Source organism: Hypanus sabinus, unplaced genomic scaffold (genome assembly GCF_030144855.1).
Source record: "Hypanus sabinus isolate sHypSab1 unplaced genomic scaffold, sHypSab1.hap1 scaffold_441, whole genome shotgun sequence".
In the NCBI taxonomy this organism is placed as follows: domain Eukaryota; kingdom Metazoa; phylum Chordata; class Chondrichthyes; order Myliobatiformes; family Dasyatidae; genus Hypanus; species Hypanus sabinus.
In genome coordinates this window covers 52,866-58,865 of record NW_026781315.1, presented here as the reverse complement: position 1 = coordinate 58,865, position 6,000 = coordinate 52,866, and positions in this window count along the sequence as shown.

The window sequence follows — 6,000 nt, the reverse complement described above, 5'->3', positions numbered from 1 at the left end:
TAAAACTTATATCTCTACATTGTTGATGGGATTTCCGTCTGTTATTGATACATAATATTATATTATATATTATTGATACATAATATATATTATATCATTTCATTGAACCTGTATTTAATGACATAAAACACATTTCGATATTGTTAATGGCACAATTGTTTAATTTGTGTTCTGTGTTTTATCTGAATGTACTTGCCTGCGATGCTGTTGCAGTTCAGTGTTTCTCTGGACCTGGGCCTTCCCGTAGTTGTGCACTTCGTAATGAATTCAACAGGACCCCACAAAACTCAGTGAGATTTGATTATCATCTTGTCATCTCAGTGGGTCAAATGTAGAGACAGAACACTGTTAAGTACAAGAACCTGACCATTGTTGATGAGCAGAAGTATCTTGGAGTCCAAGATCACCGCTCCCTGAAAGAGACTACTCAGATCGACAGAGTGGTAAAGAATGCAAATGGTATGCTTACCTTTATAATCGAGGCGTTGATTTCAAATGTCAGGAAGTTATGTTAAAACACGAGTTAGACCACATCTGGAGTATTTCATACAGTTCTAGTAACCTCATTCTCGGAAGAATGTCGAGGTTTTGGAGCGATTGCAAACGAGCTTTACCAGGAAATTTCCTGGATTACAAGGCATGCATAATTTCAAAGGGCATATGCCAAAGTTTACATTGGTTCGTTCTAGCTTTTTCACTTTAGGATCATTTATATCAAAGTATGTACTGTTAATTCAGTAACTGTCTATTTCTGTAGGGCCATCAGTGATTGTCCTTGATGTGCTCTTCCACCAAGTTCTACCTGCTCATTCCGTGCTATATTGTTCATATTGTACCTGTGTCTTATCAATAATTATACATCAGCAATCTTTCTCCTACTCTCACCTCATTGTGAAGTATTCTGCCTCACTGAGTTATTTCCGCGCTCAGTGTTTGTTACCTAGAACTAGAAGAATATTTATTGAACGCCGCATGAGGTAGGGTAAAGGCAACCATTTCAAATTTTAGTTTCAACGGTATGAAATGGCAGCTGTGTTTATTTTATATAAAGGCACTTTACAGGACAATGTCAGCTTAGCAGTCTGTCACCTGAAGTTTAATTGAATTTGGATAACGCAACAAGACAATGGTCCGAAAGACAAGAGAAAATAAATAGGACAAAAATTTCAAAAGAAAATTTCGCGTTTTGGAATGGCCGAACCAAAACCCTAACGTTAATTCCATAGGAATGTTGTGGAATCGCCTGAAGCAACAGTTCAGGCAAGGAATCCCACCAACAACCCAGAGTTGAAGCGCGTTGACTGTGTGTACAGAATGAAGAGAAAACTAATGATGATCCCTTTTCCATTCTGGTTCCACCTACTCATTCCCCGCACATCTTGTTTAAACTCTGTCCAGCCTGTAACCCACCATCCCAATGATATGCATCAACCATCTTGTTCAACCTCTGTCCAGTCTGTATGCCCTCACTTCAATGAAATATATATCAAACTTCTTGTCAATTTCTGATCAGTCTTTATCACATCAATAATTACAATTTTAGGTTCAACATTACAAAATGGCGAAGTGTTAATCTTGACAGCTTTTAAAGTGAGTCTGTTATTGCATTTTTTGTCATTTTTGGAGAGCCAATTTCTCTGTTGCCAGGGTAACAGGCCATGTGACTTGCAGGGTATGGTGCTCATTTTTATCTCTCTCTGGTCACGGTCCCTCAGAGAGAAACATGGGCTTCGACAGCAGATGTGACAGACTGATAATGGGGTGGGGAGGATTTTGTGTGCAGTGAATGTAACGACTGTATTAACTCTGTGTTGTAATGAAGACGAAACTAATGAATGTGGGCATTACATTTCTGCAACTTTGTTCAGGCCGTCACAAACATCCTGTAACCAGTCAATAATTGTGATTAATTTTAAGTAACCAGAGAAAATGCTGGAAACGTTCAGCAAATCGGGCAGCAACTTGGACAGTCCCAGTCCTGATACTGGGTCTTCCACAGTTTCTCTTTCCACGAATCTAATCTGAGAAAACAAGTTTCCAGCACTATTATTTCAATTTTATATTAAAAACATTTTTTTCCTGTTAGCCTACAGGAAACGTGATGACCAGTTGTGCTGGGCAAGACCTGATTTGTCAAAAAGATCATGATAAATTGAATTCGGTATAGTTGCAGGGGACAATGTGAAACGTATCCCCAGTATCTCGTGACTCACGCCCAGGTTTTCCAGCCTGATCATTGGTCCAGTCAGATGACCATCAGGTTCCCATTCTGCCATAAGTTGACGCAGTGTTAGTTTTTGAACTCTGATTGGCCGAAACACTGCATCATATTACTGGTAGCAAGGAGTCCTGGGAGAGTTGCTGTTTGAGCTGTAATCCTTGAAACTATTACTGTCGCTTCATTGTGAAGTTTTTTGCCTCAATATCAGTGTTTGTTACCTAAGAATGGCAGAGGATTTATTGAACGCAGCCTGAGGTAAGGTAAAGGCAAACATTACAATTTTAGTTTCAACGTTATAAAATAACTGTGTGTTAATTTTATATCAAGACACTTTACAAGAGAATGTCAGGGTAGCACTCTGTCAACTGAAGTTTAATTGAAGTTGGATAACCCAACAAGACAATGATCCAAAACTCAACAGTAAATCAATAAGAAAATAATTTCAAAAGAAAATTAGAATGGCCGAGTCAAAGTCCTAACGCTAATCCCATTGGAATATTGTGGGATGGCCTGAAGCAGCAGTTCCGTCGAGGAATCTCACCAACATCCCAGAGTTGAAGCACTTTCGTAAGTCGGAATGCCATAAAATTCTTCCAAGCCGATGTGCAGGAAGATCAACATTTAACGGAAGCATATGGTTGAAGTTATTGCTATACGGGGGATTGGGGGCGCGGCGGGGGGGGGGGGGGGGGCGGGCGGGGGGTCACATCAATTAATGAAAGCCAAGGTTCACAGACTTATTTTGAACAAGTACATGCAATACTGAATGATGTTAACATTGTCATAACGAGACTCACAGCGTTTGAAATTGACTCTGTTTACATTTTCGGTCACTTTTGGAGAGCCGCTTTCTGCATTGCAGGATAACAGCCCATGTGACCGGTACGGAGTGGTAAACATTTTTATCGCACTCTCGTCACCGTTGCTCAGTGAGAGTTAGTGGCGTCAGGAGCAGATGTAACAGACTGATAAAGGGGTGGTGGTGATGCTGTGAGCATTGACTGCGTGTACTGAATTATTCCTGTGTTGGAATGAAGAGAAAATTATTGATGATCCCTTTTCCCATCTGGTCCCATCTGCTTATTCCCCGCGCATTTTGTTTAAACTCTGTCCAGCCTGTATCCTACAGTCTGTATCGCATCAATGACAGTCTGTATCGCATCAATAATTACAATTTTAGCTTCAACGTTACAAAATGGCGAAGTGTTAATCTTGACAGCATTTAAAGTGAGTCTGTTATTTCATTTATTTTTTTCATTTTTGGAGAGCCACTTTCTCTGTTGCCAGGGTAACAGCCCATGTGACTTGCAGGGAGTGGTGCTCATTTTTATCGCTCTCTGGTCACGGTCCCTCAGTGAGAGACAGCGGCCTCGGGACCAGATGTGACAGACTGATAGTGGGGTGGGGAGGATTTTGAGCACTGACTGTATTGACTGTATTATCCCTGTGTTGAAATGAAGACAAAACTAATGAATGTGGGACTTACATTTGTGCGACTTTGTTCAGGCCGTCACAAACATCTTGTAATCAGTCAATAGTTGTGCATCAATTAAAGTAAAAAGAGAGAACATTGGACACGTTCAGCAGATCGGGCAGCATCTTGGACAGTCCCAGTTCAGATACTGGGTCTTCCACAGTTTCTCTTTCCACAAATCTAATCTGAAGAAACGAGTTTCCAGCACTATTATTTCAATGTTATATTAAAAGCGTTTTATTCCTGTTAGCCTACAGGAAATGTGATGGCCAATTGTGCTGGGCCAGACCTCTTTAAACAATAAGATAATGATAAATTGTGTTCAGTTTAGCTGCCGGGGACAATGTGAAACGTAACCCCGGTATCTGGTGACACCTGCCCAGGTTTTCCAGCCCGATCATTGGTCCAGTCAGATGATCATCATGTTCCCATTCTGCCATAGGTTGATGGAGTGTTAGTTTCTGAACTCTGATTGGCTGAAACACTGCATCATTATACCGGTAACAAGCAGTCCAAGAGTTGAGGTTTGGGCTGTAATTCTTAGTACTTATACAGATGGGACATGATGCTCCTCCTTCCAAATGAATCAGAAGTCTCGGGCATCTGGACATTGGTTGTGGGTATATCCCTGAATACACCACTTGCTGTGAGATGTGTGGACGATGTGCGAGGCTTCTGGCGTCTGTAAGTGACAGGTTCAGCTGTGTGACCCTGTGAGGTTGGATCATGGGATATCATTGTTTTAGATCAAGTAAAATGAACCCGGGGGTCAACTTGCCCAGGCTTATAAGGTGTTGAGTGAGTATTTCTGGTCTGTGGGTTCATTTTTCAAACCGTATTTGTAAATTCCCTTTCAGTGTCACACGTTTGCCAGGCAGTGGGAATCTAACAGAAACTCAAGATGCTGGAGATCTGCAGTAAAAACTGAAAATGTTTGAAGTAATTGTGACGAAAGGTGTGAACCTCAATCGTCAAATGTGTTCCTCTCCCCACAGCTGTTCCTTACCTGCTGAGTGTTCCTCATAATTCCAGTTTCCTTTTATTACATTCACCCTGGAATGTGTTATATTTCCTGAAATTGACCTGATTTAACCTGGGAATGGAAATGGCACTAAATTGTTCTGGTATCCATTTGCCTGTTGTTCCTGGGAATCTGTTCAGTGCAGTTGATGCTTATTCACATGAATAATCTCAGGAATGATCGGCTTTATGTATGAGGAGCATTTGATGGTTCTGCACCTATGGTCAATGGAGTTCAGAGGGACGGTAGGGGTGGTGAGGGGGATGTATGGTTAAGTAAACCTACCGAATGCTGAAAGGCCTGGATACAGTGGACATGGAGATGATGCTTCCATTAGACAGAGAGTCTGTGATCTGAGAGCACATTCTCAGAATAAAGAAGCCTACCTTTAAAATTGTGTTGACAAAAGGCAGACAGACAGACAGACAGACAGACTTTACTGATCCCGAGGGAAATTAAGTTTCGTTCCAGTTGCACCAACCAAGAATAGAGTAGAAATATAGCAAAATAAAACCAGAAATAATTAAATAATAGTAAGTAAATTATGCCAGTTGAAATAAGTCCAGGACAAGCCTAACACCCCAAGGGAGGAGTTGTAAAGTATGATGGCCACAGGCAGAAATGACTTCCTATGATGCTCAGTGTTGCATCTCGGTGGAATGAGTCTCTGGTTGAATGCACTCCTGTGCCTAACCAGTACGTTATGGAGTGGATGGGAGTCATTGTTCAAGATGGCATGCAACTTGGACAGCATCCTCTTTTCAGACACCAACCTCAGAGAGTCCGGTTCCACCCCCCACAACATCACTGGCCTTACGAATGAGTTTGTTGATTCTGTTGGTGTCTGCTACCCTCAATCTGCTGCCCCAGCACACAACAGCAAACATGATAGCACTGGCCACCACAGCCTCATAGAACATCCTCAGCACCGTCCGGCAGATGTTAAAGGACCTCAGTTTCCTGAGGAAATAGAGACTGTTCTGACCCTTCTTGTAGACAGCCTCAGTGTATTTTCACCAGTCCAGTTTATTATCAATTCGTATCCCCAGGTACTTGTAATCCTCCACCATGTCCACACTGACTCTGTGGATGGTAACAGGGTTCACTGGTGCCTTGATGCTCCTCAGGTCCACCACAGTAAGCTGCAGATGATTCTGCTTGCACCATGTGACAAAGTTTCCCACTGTAGCCTTGTACTCAGTCTCATCTCCCTTGCTGATGCATCCAACTATGGCAGAGTGATCAGAAAACTTCTGAAGATGGCAGGACTCTGTACAGTAGTTG